Below are 18,048 nucleotides of genomic sequence, written 5' to 3' on the forward strand. Positions count from 1 at the left end.
ATTCTTTAGATAAGAACCCGAATTAATTTTAGATTAGTGCTGTTTTTACAAATAATTTTTACTAATTGAGTTTTTCTTTTTTCACTAAGAATTCAAAGCAAAACAGTTTGTCCCTAAAGAAATGTATTACTTGTCTTACTATATTGACCATCCCATTTTATAGTCCAAAAGGATACTTTCTACTGCCATAAAAAATAAAGATCATTTTTACTTCAAATAATACATTTTAGAAAGTGGATTAACTTTATGGAAATCTATAAATTGATCCCAAATTTCAAAGTTAGTTTTTCAGTGCTAACAACAACAACAACAACAAAAAATGTGAAGACGAAATATCTGTTCTCAAATACCTGGATACATCTGGAAGGATTTTCAGAACTGTTATGTAACATGAATGTCAGTGTGCTCTGATATGAATTCCCAGGCCATCATATCCTGAACATCACTGATCGCTAATCTCTGTCTTCTGGCTTCCCTAGGAATATTGAAAATGTCGGAAACATTTCTAATAGAGTATCTTAAAAGAGAATTCCCCCAATTTCTTCTCTTCCTGGGCATCTCTGACTCCTGCCTTTCCCCACGGTGTATTATTTTATTATAACCGAAACACAATGACCAATTGCTGGCTATCTTCAGGTGTAAAGGAAGAGTCAGCTTCTTGAAAGAAAACTTGGATTTTAGATATTTTGAATTAATATCTCTAGGGCAAAAAGTATGCTTCCAATGTCTAATATTCCACTTTACTGTAATACTATCATGTAAATTGGTAAATAATCAACAGTTTATGGCTTTTTGATTTACACATGGTTTGGTGGGGGCTTTTTGGGGGGTTATTGCAACAGATTATTGAAAATAAAAAAATTAGCAATAAAGTTTTTTTGGTTATAGATTGTTTTTACATTGATCTGTCAAATAAACTGTTACAGCTTACAGTTTTCAACTGATCAATAGATACTCAATCACTGTGCAGGTCCTATATGATTAAAGAGACACAAAAGAAAGAAAGAAACATAGGGTGCCTGATCATGGGTAACTTGCCGTCTCCATCAGGAGGCAAAACTAACACAGATGGGACAGTAACAGAACATTAATTTGTGTGTGGGGGGGCAGTATTCAGAAAAGTCTGTATTTAAGAGTGAAATCTGAATGAGCCTTTGTGTATAAATTACATTTCTGTAAGTGGACAGGATATAGGGAAGCATCCCTTGTGGGAGAGAGCAGGAATATGGAGTCAAAGAATATGTGCTTCAAGGCAGATTAAGCAGTAAGACAGACAGATCACCCTGAGTACGTCTCTATAAGTGGAACTGAAACAACACTGTGGAGGAAAAACATGGATATATAATATGTTGGAGAAAATTATGTTTCCTAGAATGTCTTTTGGAGAGAATGCATACTGTATGTTCTGGGAAGAAAACTTTGATAAGACCTGGTCATTATGGATAATGATTGCACTGGGTTCTGCAGAGCATAGATTTGGCATCAGGTCTTGTTTGGGTGAGTGGTATTATAAATTTGAGACAGAGCTAAGTTGTGAGAACAGTAGAAGAGAATCTTTTTCCTACCTTCTGTTAAATTGCACTCTGTGTCTATTCTAAATGGAGCTCAGAAGCGACTATTTTCAAAGATTACTACATTGTTACGAGGTTGGGGCACCCACAATATCCCTGTCCATGTTTTGCCCTGAATGCTATTCTGGATGGAAGTGGAAGGCTATTACTGTAAAAGACCAAGCCTAGTAAGGGAGAAGGAGTATAGACCATAGAGGAACTTAAAAGCCAGGCAGAATGCATTGTTGGGACTTGATGTGTTATACCATGAGAGTAAGCACTTGAAGACAGAGCAGTGGTATGAAAAAGGACTTGGACAGAGTGGGTGCCAAGAGACAGAGTAGCTACCATGAGATTGGATGTAACCTATATAAGTAAATTAGGTGTAAGGTGAGAAATTGTTTGATAACTATAATGACTATCAGGATGAAGTGGAAAAGATACATGCAATAATATTTTTTTAAGATTTTATTTATTTATTTGACAGAGATAGAGACAGCCAGCGAGAAAGGGAACACAAGCAGGGGGAGTGGGAGAGGAAGAAGCAGGCTCATAGCAGAGGAGCCTGATGTGGGGCTCGATCCCATAACGCCGGGATCACGCCCTGAGCCGAAGGCAGACGCTTAACCGCTGTGCCACCCAGGCGCCCCCATGCAATAATTTTTTAAATGAAAAAGTAATGGGACTTAGAAACAACTTGCATCTACATAGTGAAGAATTGAAGAAGATGTTCCAGGTTTTTGGTTAAGAAGATTCACAGAAATGAAATGGTTGGAAAAGAGACACTTTGGTGAGAAGACAAGGTTAGACGCTAAATAAACGGAATTTAAGATTGAAAAGGGACATCTGTGTCCTATCTTTTGTCTAATGTCAGCTAATTTGTTGTAATAATTCCACAGTTTAGAAATTATGGAATTTAAGGAAAGAATGACATTGACAAGGTGAAAAAAAGGTTGTAGATCATTCCCAGATAAAATAAATATTGAGTAATAGCTTGGTATATATATTGTATTTATAATTTATAACTTCATAACTGAGAAACTTAACAGTATTACAGAAAGAGTTAAAACCATGCCATGTATGGACTTAGTACTAAAATAATCACTATCGATTCCATTTCTGGCAAGGTATTTTGTTTGGTGCACTGAGTTTTTACTTTGCCATTGGGGACTTCAGGGCACTCATTTTCTTGGATGATATCCTGGGAACATAAGTAAGAGCATGGTTCTGTTTCAGAAAAGTAGCTAGATTTGTCTAACTCTTAAATCATAGCAAATTCATCTCAGGTGATTATTTACTTATTTATTTAGTTTTTTTTTTAATTATGTTCAATTAGCCAACATATAGTACATCATTAGTTTTTGATGTGGTATTCAATGATTCATTAGTTGCATATAACACCCAGTGCTATTAATGAGGGCACAGGTGATCATTTTAAAGAGAACAACCAATTTGCATAATTTTAATGTATAACGAAGAATAAGACTTTTGGTATTTCACAGGGAAACAAAGCATAACATTTGTAACAAATTCGGGGCGCCTGGGTGGCACAGCGGTTGAGCGTCTGCCTTTGGCTCAGGGCATGATCCCGGCGTTCTGGGATCGAGCCCTACATCGGGCTCTTCCGCTATGAGCCTGCTTCTTCCTCTCCCACTCCCCCTGCTTGTGTTCCCTCTCTCGCTGGCTGTCTCTATCTCTGTCGAATAAATAAATAAATAAAATCTTAAAAAAAAAAATTGTAACAAATTCATTTGTCAGTGAATCACCAGAAAAATAACAACTACAAACCTTTAAAAACTATTTGGGTGAGGTAGGGGTGCCTGCGTGGCTCAGTCAGCTGAGCATCTGATTCTCAGTTTTGGCTCAGGTTATGATCTCTGGGTGCTGGGATCAAGCCCCACATCAGGCTCTGTGCTCAGCATGGAATTTGCTTGGGATTCTCTTCCTCTCCCTCTGCCCTTCCACCCCCAGTTCATGCGTGCTTATGTGCGCATGGTCTCTCTCTCTCAAAATAAAATAAAATAAAATAAAATAAAATAAAATAAAATAAAATAAAATAAAATAAAATAAAAACTATATGGGGTAGTTTGGTCTATTTTTCTTTATTTTCTATTTTTAGGTCTTTCTTTCAAATGATGAAAGCAGTATCTGCTCTTTACCGTTAGTCAGATGATGAGGTTCAGGATATACTACCCCAAAGTATGGTTCTTTGGCATACTGAATATGGAAGAATTGGAGAAAATGGCAGAAGCAGCAAGGTCACTCTGGTCTGAACTTCCCCCTGTCCTTCTACTCTTGACAGGTCATAAAACCTTCCTGTGAGAGGTACCCTTCCTACACCCAGAGGACAGGAGCATCCTTATTTCCAAAGGTAAGGAGATGCCAGGAAGAATCCTAACAAAGAGGCCTTACTGTTTTCCCCCAATTTATAGTCTTACCTCATGCTCCTTAACCTATCATATTTCTACACAGCAGCCCACTCGTCATCACACCTAACATAAATGGACTCAGTTCTACCTGCTGCTTTGGGTCCTCATTTCCTTATGTAGGCTCCTGTCTTACATAAAAGTAATATTAAATATTAAATATGTTTGCATGTTTCATTCTGTTAATCTCTGTCGGTTTAATTTTCAGACCCAGCCAGGGAATCTAAGAGGGTCAAGAGAAAGTTTTTCTTCCCGTTCACAAAGAATGTATTAGAATGAAAGACCAAGAAACTCCTCTTAACTCAATTCTATTTGCCACACCCTGCCACCCCGCAGGAGCTAATGATAACTGTTCTTAGTCTTCCCACCTTTTGACTGAAGCTCATATGAACTTTCACAAACAAATATTTAAATATATCTGCTCCCTTCTTTTATTTTTAATGCAATTATACTGCAACTTTTTTCATTTAAACCCAAATATATTTATTTATCGATATATGTAAATCTAAGTAATTCTTTTAAATAACGAAGGAAACTAAACTACGTCACCCTCACATAAGCCACTTTGGCATGTTTATCAACTTTGAATTAAAGGCATTTAGATAGCCGCAGTTACATGGAGGACACTTGGACTCTCTTTTCTTCCCAGAAGCTAACGCTCCCATGTGAAAGGTGCCCTGCCTGTACCAGGAGGAAGGCATTCTGACCGCTAGAGATGGGGATTGTGGGACCAGGAAATCAGGACAAACAAACTTTGTTAACTCACCCTTATCTTCCTAGTTACTTCTTCACCATTTACTGATGCTAACTCCAAACCCCTTTGTTTTGATTATTCACACATTTATTTTTTTTAAAGATTTTATTTATGTATTTGAGAGAAAGAGAGAGAAAGAGAGAGAGCACAAGCAGGGGGAGAGGCAGAGGGAGAGGGAGAAGCAGGCTCCCCGCTGAGCGGGCAGCCTGATGTGGGGCTCGATGTGGGGCTTGATCCTAGGACCCTGAGATCATGACCTGAGCCGAAGGCAGACACTCAACTGACTGAGCCATCCAGGCGCCCCATTTATTGTTTCTTTGTCTAAAGGGAGTAAAAGCTTCCTACTCTGGTCATTTCTTTGGATCTTAATTCTCTTGTGAAGGCTCCCATATACATGTAAAAAGTTATTACAAATTTGTGTGCTTTACTTCTCTCAATATGTCTTATGTCTGGTTAATACTTTGGCCCAGTCAGAGACCCAAAGACAGTAGAGGAGAATCTTTCCTCTCCTGCAATAGCTTTCTAATGGTCTATAGAATAAATGTACCAGGATGCAGTCAGCTGTTCCTCTTTTGTGCAGTGATTGCTCATATCCTGTGTCTATTTTTCTGTTGGGTAATTTGTCTTTTCCTCATCTTATTATGAATATTAATTTTTTTGTTTTCATGTGTTTTGCAGAACAATCTTCTTCCAGTCTCTCTTGGCTTTTTACTGTAATAATTGTCTTTTTAAATATAATTTTTTAAAAGAGTCATCAAATATATAATTTTTTCTCTTTCAGTTTTGAGTTTGAGGCCTGGTAAAAGTTTACCATCACCTGAAGTTTATAGAAATATTTTCCAAAATTTTCTTTATTTTTCAATTAACATTTTTTCAGCACTTATAACTTCATTTTGTCTATACTGTGTTAGTATATATTGTAAGGAAGTGATCTGTACGGTTTTTTTGGGGTGGATAGCTATGGTGCATGAACCAATTAGTAAGTTAAAGATCTTTTCCTTATTCAAATAAAAGACCACATTTACAAGATATTAATCTCTTAAATATACTTAAATCTAGACTTATTTCTAGACTCTTGAGTTTGTTTACTAATTTAGCCATTTTTTCTTGGGTCAGTTTCATACAGCTTTGAATAAAAAGTTATAATAAACTATCTCATGGTAGAGTTAACTTGTTTTTCCTCTTTTGGCTTGATTTTCTTTCTGATTCTCTTCTCCCTAGTTTAAATGGGAAATACTATTGTATTTCTTGTTCTACTACCGCTTACATTCCCATTGTAACCATCTTTGTAGACATACAGCTACCATCAGAGCAATTTTAAATAATGACTAAAACTGTATAAGACATTTCATATGACTAATTTCCCAAAATCTCTACTGAGGAAGATGTTTGGAACGCATTTACTTTCCTAACTCCTGGGTTTAAGTAGTTTGGAATTTTTATTTTTGAACTATAGTAATATCTATGTTTTGAGAATCATTACTCGATTCTTTTATTACAATTCCTAGTCACAGAAGTTCAAGTATATGCATATATACATATGTTAAAAAAATCATCGTTCACCACTCATTGAATTTTGTTTTCCCTTATTTTGTGAATTGTATTCTCATCAAATTATCTTTCGGTAGGAGCATGCTTGGTATTTTCCTCAAAGAGGATATAGATGATTATAAAAGGTATATACATTATTTGCTGCATGTCAGAAAATGTTTCTTTTGCTTTCATGAGGTACTGGGTAAAAGAAGCTGCTGTAAATAGGCTTTCAGTGTTGTGCTGGTGAGGTGTAGGGGGAGGGGAAGTGGTCTATAGCTTTATGATTGGGTGTCATTCTTTTCGCCAGCTGGTGTTCTTTAGCTGTGAACTTCAGCGCTTCTCTGTTGTTTTTTTCTCTCTTAGGCGGCATAGAATGTCAAGAGTGGTTTGGAGTTTGGTATTTCCCTTCTCCCATCTATCTGGAAGTCCAAAGGGGGCTGGTGTTGGATATTCCCTTCCCCTGGGCCATTTCGGGTCCAATTATAACCCAGCAGGTCAGGCTCCGGTTAACTACTTTCACCTGAGCGCTGACCTTGTTAAGAACAGCTGTGTTCTGCCCTATTTAAAAGTGGTTCCGAACCCCGCCTCCTTCCCTCTCAGGACGCTGGAAGGAGGTTTTCTCCGCTATTTAGTGTGGGGACATGTTCACGTTTCTGGAGGTAAGTTTCACAATATTGGGGGTCCCCCATATATTGTGGGAGTCCAGGCGGACTCCTGGGTCCACCTGGATTTTTTAACTCTCTCATTTGTCCACACTGAGCCTCCAGCATTTTATCACTTACAGGTCAGGATTTTCTTCCCCGGCACTGGTTCCCAGGGTGATTTCTCTCGTGAGTCTCAGGCCAGAAACAAGGGACTTCCTGTATTTCCCTGTTTTTCCAAACTGGGGGGGGGGGGGGGGGGGGGGCAGTACTTTGCCTTGTGCTCTCACATCTATAACAAATGCAAGGAGAGTTCTTGACTCTCCTAGTCTTGTTAGGACAGAGTGGCATCTTCCAAGTTCCTTATTTCTGGAACAGAAAACCAGAAGTCCTTTTGCTTTCGTTTAAGTTTTACAGACGTAGTGAAGAGAAGGGCCATATGCACCCCAATGTTCATAGCAGCAATGTCCACAATAGCTAAATCGTGGAAGGAGCCGAGATGCCCTGCAACAGATGACTGGATTAAGAAGTTGTGGTCCATATATACAATGGAATATTACTCAGCAATCAGAAAGAATGAGTTCTCAACATTTGCTACAACATGGACGGCACTGGAGGAGATAATGCTTAGTGAAATAAGTCAAGCAGAGAAAGACAACTATCATATGATTTCTCTCATCTATGGAACATAAGAACTAGAATGATCAGTAGGGGAAGAAAGGGATAAAGGAAGGGGGGGTAATCAGAAGGGGGAATGAAACATGAAAGACTATGGACTATGAGAAACAAACTGAGGGCTACAGAGGGGAGGGGGGTGGGGGAATGGGATAGACCGGTGATGGGTAGTAAGGAGGGCACATATTGCATGGTGCACTGGGTGTTATACACAACTAATGAATCATCGAGCCTTACATCGAAAACCAGGGATGTACTGTATGGTGACTAACATAATATAATAAAAAATCATTATTAAAAAAAAAAAAAAAAAAAAAAAAAAAAAAAAAGAATTACGTCTTTGCTAAGAGCAGTATTTTGAAATCACAGTTCTTTCCTCACAATAGATGATAAAGTTGACGTTTAGAAATCTGTTTCTAGTCTGCCTTTTTGTTGTTGTTGTTTTACTCTATTTTTTTCTGAAAGCTTTAAAATTTTGTCTTTGCCTTTAGAATTCAGTTATTTCATCATTTATATCTAGATGATTTTTTTTTTTTTTTTTTTGCAAGTGGGATTTGATGATTTTCTTCCAAATTGCCATTCGAGTTGTTATTCAGCTAACCTGGGGTCTTGTATATCCTCCTTGCATTAAATAACATTTTAAGCAAATAGAAATACAGAAAAAAATCATCAAATAAACATCTGTGAATTCACTACTGAAATCATAATTTTGCCTTATTTTCTCTTTGGTTTGTTTTATAAATAAAACATTAGGTTCAGTAGTGAATCTCTGAATTCACTAAGTCTTCTCATGTTTTCGTCTCTCCTTTTTCAGAAGTAATCAACCCTCAATTTGTTATTCCTGTGCAGATTTAAAAATCTCTATTCGCATAAACTTAGTACTTAATGGCTTATAAAATTTATATATATGGTATCATGTATAATCCATGTACTTTCTCACGTAATATTAGGTTTTTGGATTGATTTGTGTGTTTCTATTTAAATCATAATTCAGTATTTACATGAAAAAATTTCAGAAAAGGATTCTCATTTCTTCTTTAGTTCTGAAATGCGTAGTTCTGTATACGTCTTCTTGTATACACGTACAAGAGTTTTCCTTGGGTGCTTCTGCATTGCGTTTTTATATTCCTTGACAGTGTTTTCTATCGGGTAATTTAACATATTCTTTTTGATTTGCAAATGTTCTTTATATATTTTAGATACTAGGCTTATGTTACTCACATGGGATGTAAATATAGTTTTTCACTGAATAGCTTTATGGTGTGTGTATATTGATGGTTTGTAATTTTTCTTTGTCTGCTCGTAGTTATCAGTAACTTGGGATACAGCCCAGAGAGATCTTGGAACTTCTCATTCTGTGATAATCCTGGAGAACCATCTGCAGGTGGGTCAGGCAGAAACAACTGTGAGTAATCTATTGGGGACTAGGGAGCAAGTCCTATCCATTCAGGTCTCTTTAGGACCAAGCAGGAGTAAAATGACCCCTTTTGACTAATGGACCATAAATGATTCCATATAAGAGTGTATCGTCTAGATTTATTTTATTAGCTAAAAGGGCCACTCCTGGGAGAATGCTAAGAGCAGAAGCCCCCTTTCCCTACCCCCCAAAACAGAGTCTACCAGTATCTGCTACCAAACTTCTCTGTAGCTTTATCCCTAATCTCTGTTGGTCCATTGATTCTCTCCTGGGCGTTATCAACAGTGACGTATGTAGCTTGGTTTTTCTTGGGAGTTTTTACCATCGATGTTAATTATTTAAGCCTCTTTAACAAGGAGCTGTGAGGAGGATAAGGGGCCAGAAATGAAACTCAGGCAGCCATTTTCCCAGAATCTTCTTTCCATTGCAGGTACTGATGTTAACTTCTTAAGAAATAAGTATGTATTAAAGATGATTAGAAATATATTATCTCATTATCTTCAAGCTCATTATCTGCTTTCCTCTGACTTCCTAGGTTTTCCAATTTGCAATAATGAGATGGAAATTAATCCCAAACTAGCCATCTTTGTTTTTTCTTCTCCCCACCCCCCCAAGCATTAAAAGGTTAGACTTTTAATAAGATAGCCACACTTGACACATTAATGCTTATGATTCACCTGTGGATTCCTGTTACCTATAGTGATATTAATCCCTTTGCTGTGCAGATTAAAAACGAGGAACTCTAAAGAGGTGTTTCTTAAAGAATGAGAGTAGGAGAACTTAGACTATGTCAGTGCCTCTCCGGTTTTGTGTACATAGGAATCCCTAGAATTCTTTAAAAAAAAGGGGGGGGGGCAGCGTTTTGAATACAGTACCAGAGTCTCTGACTGTTTATAAGGGTAAGAAAGTTACAAAATTTTTAAAAGAACATCCCAAGAGTTTTAATACAGGTGTCATGTACATTAAAGTTTGAGATCACTGGTTTAGGGAGTAACATTGAGCTTTACTTGAGGAGTTCAAAAGGATTTCCTAAAAGTAAAATAAAAGATTTCATCTGAGTGATGAAAAAATTAGGCCATGTATTTGCCATTCTCTTTATGTACATAGGCACTCTTAAATTTAAAAATCAACGTATATATGTATAGAACACATTCTAGAGAATAAAAGTATAAAAACTCGGGTTAGTATAAAATGTAGATATTTATTTCTCCTATAGGATCTTCATGTCCTCTTGTTTCCTTCGTGTATATGTCTGCATTGTTTGATCTTGTACTTGCTTATTAGTTGTTTCTGAATTGCTTTTGGATTGCTCAGGGATGATGGCAGAATGGGAGATCATGCAGTGATCTGTTTCTCAGATCTGTTATTTCCCACCCGGATTGAAAACATTGATTCTTTCTGCAAAACCCTACTTTCTTAAGTTTAAGGAGGAAAGGGGGATCCCTGGACATATTATAAGTTTGGCAGATAATACAGATGTTTTATTCACAATTCACAGTGTCTGTTATAGGATCTTCAAGGCTCTGATGTCTTGGAGTAGAATATATGATCCTTGGTGTTGATAAAGAATAGCATACTTTGTTTCTTAACTATTGATTTAATTTAAAAATGAATTTTTAGAAAATGTTTATTTAATGATTTTTAAAATTTACTAATGTGAGTTTTGTTGATAGTAAGAAGAATGTAAACTCTCTAGGCTCAGACTTTGCCTTATTTATTTTTTTGTCCCCTCAGTTTTCATTCAGCTCAGTATGTAGTACAAAGTAATCAGATAAAAACTTTTTTCCCTCAATAACCATTTGTTCGGTGAATGAATTCATTTGTGTAGTGGATGTACCGTTACATCGTAAAGGTGGTAGAATACACTGGTGACAGAAACAAAACATCATCTAACTCTGACATGAGTTGTCCAGCATTTTCTTGAACATTTTTGTGGGTGGGCATTCTATTTATTTGTAAATGTCTTTTTTGACTAAGGAACATAATCGTCATATTAGGATGGAGTGAAAAATTCATGCAAAAAAATGAATTATGATTGTTTACCAATGGGATTGTTTACCACTGGGCAACCATTGTCAACCTAGTTTCCAAGTCTGAAGTCTTGGAAATGTCAAAGAGCAGGATAATTCTGAACTATAGAATTGATGTATGAGCATGACATCACCCCCTGGTCAAGTTCTCAAATGGGTTAATAAACAATCACTTCGTGAATCCTCACAAAAGAATGCAGTGATCATAGAATAACTTTTTTAGGAACTAACGCCAGACCAGAGTCCTTTCCTTTTTAGGTAATGTTTGTTGGATTAGAAAATCTGGGGAATGCTCTATTACAGACATATTATAGTCTGATTGTGGAATGAAAAGGCATATGACAGTTTCTTTATGTTTAAAGACAAGAGGAAAGTAGGATTATGGGAAGATGGTGACTTGTTAGCACTTTGGTGGAGATGTATGTATTGAAAGCATTGGAATACTAAGTTTCTAAATTCTTTTCCATTTCTAATGACCTCTTGGCACTTTACTATTTCTACAGTTAAACCTTAAACAAGGTCCTCCAGCTCTGTCTCCTTTTCCACCTTCCCCTTCATTCCCTTGTTCCTTTTCACATTCTTCTACTCAAATTCCCATGCAATCCTATATGGAGTTACTTATCTTCAGATCTTCTCCATTGGCTCATGTTAGTTAAATATGGAATAGGAAGACTAGGATTCCCTCCTTGGTACATTGGAAATTAGAGCCTTTCAACGGCATTCTAAGTTCTGTAGTTTTAAAAAAGTTTAAATTTAACAGTTGAATTCAGTTGCTGTTAAATTAGCCAAAACAGCAACAACAACAACAACAACAACAAAAAAACATTTTTGGGGGTTCTCCATGATGGTTAACCATTAAATTATTTGAGATAAAGTAAATACATTAAAAATATATCAGCATATCAATTTTCACAAATATATTTGCACACAGAATTCTTGCCCTCTATAAGCAGAGTTAATTACACATATGTAATTTATAGTTCAAGAAAGCCTAATTTACCAGAAAGTTGGAAATAGCTGGTGTGGGAGTTCTAGTCTTACACTACTAATGCATCTGAATTTCCATTTTTAATCTTTCTCTTTTGTGTATAAACTTTCAAAAATATTTTAACTTTGTGTTGTAAGAAAGATACTTCATATCATTATCTTTTTATTCAAGTGTAATTAACATACAAGTGTACATTAGTGTTACATTAGTTTCAGGTGTACAATATAATGGTTTAACATTCTATACATTTATCAGTGCTCATCAAGATAATTGTACTCTTTATCCCCTTTACTTTCCCCATCCTCCAACCTACCTCCCCTTTGACAACCACCAGTTCTCTAAATTTAAGAGTCTCTTTGTCTCTTTCTTGTTTGTTCATTTGTTTCTTAAATTCCATATATGTGTGAAATCATACTGTATTTTGTCTTTCTCTGACTGGCTTATTTCACTTAATATTATATGCTCTGGGTCCATCCATTTGACTGAAAATGCTGATATTTCATTCTTTTTTGTGACTCAGTAATATTCCATTGTGTGTGTGTGTGTGTGTGTGTGTGTGTGTGTGTGTGTGCAGATCACATCTTTATTCATTCATCTATCAGTGGATAGTTGGGTTGCTTCCATTTCTTGGCTATTGTAAATAATGCTGCAATAAACATAGGGCTGCATGTATATTTTCAAATTAGTGTTTTTGTTTTCTTTGGGTAAATACTCAGTAGTGGAATTAAATGATTGTATGGTAGTTGCTTTTTCCATTTTTTTGTTTTTGGTTTTTGTTTTTGTTTTGAGTAACCTCTATACTCTTTTCCACAGTGGCTATGCCAGTATATGTTCCTACCAACAATGCAAAGAGCTCCTTTTCTCCACATCTTCTCGAACACTTGATGTTTCTTGTGTTCTTGATTTTAGCCATCTGACAGGTGTAAAGTACTATCTCGTTGTGGTTTTAATTTCTGTTTCCCTGCTGCTTAGTGACGTTTAGCAACTTTCGATGTGTCTGTTTTTCGTCTGTATGTCTTCTTGGAAAAAATGGCTGTTCAGGTCCTGCCCACTTTTTAACTGGATTGTTTGTGGGGTTTTCTTTGTTTTGTTTTATTTATTTATTTATTTTGGTTTTAAGTTATGTAAGTCCTTTATATATCCTGGATATTAACCCCTTATTGGATATCCTTTGCAAATATCTTATCCCATTCAGCAGATTGTCTTTTTATTTAGTTGATGGTTTCCTTTGCTACACAAACCTTTTTATTTTAGTGTAGTCTTTCTTTTAAGAAAGATACTTTATATCATTTTGAAAAGATAGCTAAGGATCACTAGAACTAAAACTGGATGTTGAATTCATTCTTCCCTCTCTTGTTACTTCTCAGTGATCATTTGACCTTAACCTATGATACTGTGGACAGAGTTAGGTAGCTTCCCTTATAGTTAGACGTGTTTGTTCCCACCACAGTCCTGCTAACCTTTCCTTTGGTACCCAGTAATTCTTCCATATCCTGAGGCAGCATAGCACGCTGGTTAGCACTCACGCTAGAGCCCAGAAGACCTGGAGTCAGGCCTCATCTATGTCACTTGCTATTTATTTGATTTGAGGCAAATAATTCTTCAGTTTTTCATCTGTAAATACCTTGCACGTAATCCAGAATCTAACACTCTGCTGACACTTTAGGACTAAGTTTCTCATGCTCCAGCTGCTAGGGATGTTGAAGCGGATGACTCAGAGCTGAGAACACTTCTGGAGCTTGCCCTCTGCCCTCACCCAAGGCTTCAACACTTCCAGGGGCAGCCCACATCCAGTGCCTGGTCACTGAGGGTATAAACACCTAACCTCTTTGCCCCAGTCCATGGAACTCTACAGGACTATCTGTGTTCCAGAGCCCCCCGAGGGGAATGGTGAGACCGATGTTGTGGCTGCACCACAGTCCCGCAACTCCTGAGCCTAACCTCACTTCCTTTCCTTCACTTCAGATGTCAGTCCTGAGGTGCAGTACCTAATAAACTTCCTGCATTCTAATCTCTATCTCAGCCTGCTTCCCAGGGGGACTGAATTGGTGACGGTAACTCCCTCAGGTTTAAATGAAGTGATTTCTTAATAAATGTTAGCTATTACTATCCCTTTGAATAAGGATGTACTGAACCATACTTGACAGCCTAAATGCTTTTATAGTTATGGTCAGTTATCAAATCCTGGCATGAGAATGGTGGGATTTGAAATCTGCCTCCACCATTTATTGGCCATGCGACAAATCACTTAACTCCCCTGTGTCTCAGTTTCCTTTTTTGGAAATGAGTAAAAATGGGTAAAAACAACATAAGGTTGTTTTGTAGATTAAAATGAGATAAATACATGTAAAGGACTGATAACAGTACATGAATCATAATAAGCTCAATGTATGTTAATGATTTTTAAAATTATAACTCATTTCATTATGATGTGATGTCTCTATCACAGTACTTGTTTCAGGACGCCTAGAATTTGAGACCAACATGGATGGCAGAAACTACTCTAGATAGGTGATTCCTGATTGAAAATACAATTCAGTTTACAAGGACAGATGTGACTAAGCAGGAAAAGTGAGAATTTGAGAAAAATAGAATTATAGAGATATTCCTCAATCCACAGATTTTTAAGATTTTTTTCTTTTTTTTAACCATTCACTTGCTAATTTTAAGCAAGTAATTTAACCTTTTTTCTGGATAATTTTGACTTTAATTGAATGAATAATATGACTAGGACAGGCAAGTTCAGTCTGAATGGATTATGAGACAGAGGACAAAACAGTGTCCTGGGGGGGAGGGGTGAGTAAGGAACTAGAACTAGAAGATGTGGGTTCTAAAGTTGACTCTGGGGGCGCCTGGGTGGCTCAGTTGTTAAGCGTCTGCCTTCGGCTCAGGGCGTGATCCCAGAGTCCTGGGATCAAGCCCCACATCAGGCTCCTCTGCTGGGAGCCTGCTTTTTCCTCTCCCATTCCCTCTGCTTGTGTTCCCTCTCTCACTGGCGCGCGCGCTCTCTCTCTCTGTCAAATAAATAAATCTTAAAAAAAAAAAAAAAAGTTGACCCTGTCAGGCACTCAGGTGTCTTGAGGATTGTGTGTGTATACACATATCCATACGTACGTCTACACATCTAGGCTCATATATACATATATATGTTCTATATATAAACCTATTCCCTAAACCTATTCCATGTGAGAGTTCACTGCTTGCTGCATAGTGGAAGAAAGAGAAAAATAGAAAACACTTAGTAGTTGCAGCCTTATAAGCAAACACTATTGACTTGCTCTTGGTTTGCAAAATGAATGCAGCTCATTTATAATGCTCAAACTGTACTTCAGCGTGTAGGCAATCTAATATAAAGATGCCTTATATTGGGGCTAAAGTTCCTATTTCTATTGGAGTAGATGAAAGCATACACTCAATATTAAAAGCTATGTATATGGAGTATAAAACTAAAAGACTGAATTTTTTTTTTAAGGGGAAGGAGAATGGATTTTTTTTTTTTTTTGCTTATATTAATAAACACAGTGGCTTGTGAAACTTAGTGCTTTGCAAAAATGTGACCTCAGTCCTGCTATTGTATAACTCTAGGTTGGTTCCTCTTTCAAAGGGAAACGTGCCTACCGTAGGACCTACATGTAGGTGACAATGATTTTTGAGTAAATACAGACTGAATTAAAAAAAAAAAAAAGGCAAAGAACAGATGTTAAGACCTTTCTCAGCCTACTGAACTAAGAGGCCATTGTTTTCCAAATTCTCAGGATGTTTTAGGAGCCAAAACCCCCAACTCAGGTGGATAGAGAAAGGAATTTGGATTCATTCTCTGTCATTCCCACTCACACAAACTTGAAGAAATGATCTTCTCTGGGTCTTGGCTTGATAATTATAATGCAGTTGAACAAGATTAGTGATTTTCACATTTTCATAAAAAATTTTCAAGTGGGCCCTTTTTATAAAATAAAAACTTAGCTGAAATGAAAGCCCAATATTTAACACATACTCCACTAGAAGTAGAGCAAACTGTTGGCCTTTTAAAAAGACAGCCTTCAAAGATTTTCCTGTAAACCGGGACATCCAAAAACCAGTTTTTAAATCATTGAAATTAAAATTTACATGCAGCACATTCGGTAACAGAATTTGATCATCTGTCAACTAGGCCAGCAATTCCCAGCCATGGGGTTATGACCCTCCGCCGTGCTGGGTCAGTTGGGTTGCTGCTCATATTCATCAGCCAACAATTGAGCTGTTGAATCAGCTTCATAATCCCAGTTGGGTTAATGCAGTGTATTTGTTCTCACTTGATGCTTATCCAGCTCTCCCAAAACTCTGTGGCTTACACACACACCTGTTATTTCTTATAATTCTGTGGGTCAGCTAGGCAGTTAATCTGCTCTGGATAAACAGGGCTGATTTCTGCAGTGAGCTGGGTACAAAGGTCAAGAACAGGGTCATCTACAAGGAGGACAAGACAGGAGAACAGCTGTTAACATCAGCATTACTTGCAATTATTGGTAGACAACTATTAGTCCTTTGTCCTAATGTTGGGATTCAGGTCTTCCCTAGCAGTCCATCCCCTTTTTGTATTTTTTTTTTTTTTAACTTCTGCTCTTCTCCATGCCCTCTTTGTTTCTCTTTTCATTATATTTGAAGGATGTTGGCCAGAGAAATGACTTAACACTCCACTAGGAAATTATGAACTGCATTGTTGAGTTTAATCATTGGGCTTTTTTTTTTTTTAAGAGGTATGGAATTAACTCAGAAGACTGACACCATTTTTAAGTCAAAGTACAAATCAGATTGGATCTCCTTGACTATGAGATCTAATTCTGGAGGTAGATAGGATTATCATTTTCCATAAGTTCTAGAAGATATTACAATATAATTATTTTTGAGATAGAGTTGTCCTATAACATTCTATCAGTTTAAGGCATAAAATCTATTGGTTTGATATATTTATTGCAATACGATCACCACTGTAGGATTAGTTAACACCTCTATTATGTCACATATTCTAATTTCTTTTTTTGGAGTGACAAGAATAATTAAGATCTAGTCTCTTAGCACCTTTGAAGTTTATAAAAGTACTGTTGAGTATAATCACCTGTGCTGTACATTTGTCTCCTGAACTTGTCTATTAGTTGCAAATTTATACCCTTAAACAACATCTTCCAAATCCTTGCAACCTCCAGCTTCTGGTAACCACTATTCTACACTGTTTCTATGAGTTTGATCTTTTTAGATGCCACACAAAAGTGTTAACTTCACAGTATTGGTCTTTCTCTGTCTGATTTATCTCAGTATAATGCCCTCAAGCCCATCCGTGCTGCTGTAAATGGAGTTTGTGTGTCTTCTTTGGAAAAAATGTCCATTTCAATATACTCACTTTTTAATTGGATTGTTAGGGTTTTGTTTTGTTTTTAGTTTTAAAGTTGTATGAATTCTTTATTTCTAATATTAACTGCTTATCTGGCATATGGTTTTCTTTCTTTTTATTTTAAATTATTTTTTATTATATTATGTTAGTCACCATACAGTACATCCCCGGTTTCTGATGTAAGGCTCGATGATTCATTAGTTGTGTATAACACCCAGTGCACCATGCAATACGTGCCCTCCTTACTACCCATCACCAGTCTATCCCATTCCCCCACCCCCCTCCCCTCTGAGGCCCTCAGTTTGTTTCTCATAGTCCATAGTCTCTCATGTTTCATTCCCCCTTCTGATTACCCCCCCCTTTCTTTATCCCTTTCTTCCCCTACCGATCATCCTAGTTCTTATGTTCCATAGATGAGAGAAATCATATGATAGTTGTCTTTCTCTGCTTGACTTATTTCACTTAGCATTATCTCCTCCAGTGCCGTCCATGTTGCAGCAAATGTTGAGAACTCGTTCTTTCTGATAGCTGAGTAATATTCCGTTGTATATATGGACCACATCTTCTTAATCCAGTCATCTGTTGAAGGGCATCTCGGCTCCTTCCACAATTTAGCTATTGTGGACATTGCTGCTATGAACATTGGGGTGCATATGGCCCTTCTCT

At 37.0% G+C, this 18,048-nt stretch overlaps 1 long non-coding RNA gene across 1 annotated transcript in view; it reads left to right on the plus strand.

Moving 5' to 3' along the window:
- The first annotated feature begins 6,858 nt into the window (after nucleotides 1–6,858).
- Nucleotides 6,859–18,048, plus strand: part of LOC123789219 (uncharacterized) — a 116,013-nt gene continuing 104,823 nt past the window's right edge. Inside the window, exons 1-2 of the long non-coding RNA XR_006778729.2 lie at nucleotides 6,859–6,922; nucleotides 8,886–8,963. This is a non-coding gene — a long non-coding RNA (uncharacterized LOC123789219). The remainder of the gene's footprint in view (nucleotides 6,923–8,885; nucleotides 8,964–18,048) is intronic.

Source organism: Ursus americanus, chromosome 3 (genome assembly GCF_024610735.1).
Source record: "Ursus americanus isolate L20-20 chromosome 3, mUrsAme1.1.p, whole genome shotgun sequence".
Classification (NCBI taxonomy): domain Eukaryota; kingdom Metazoa; phylum Chordata; class Mammalia; order Carnivora; family Ursidae; genus Ursus; species Ursus americanus.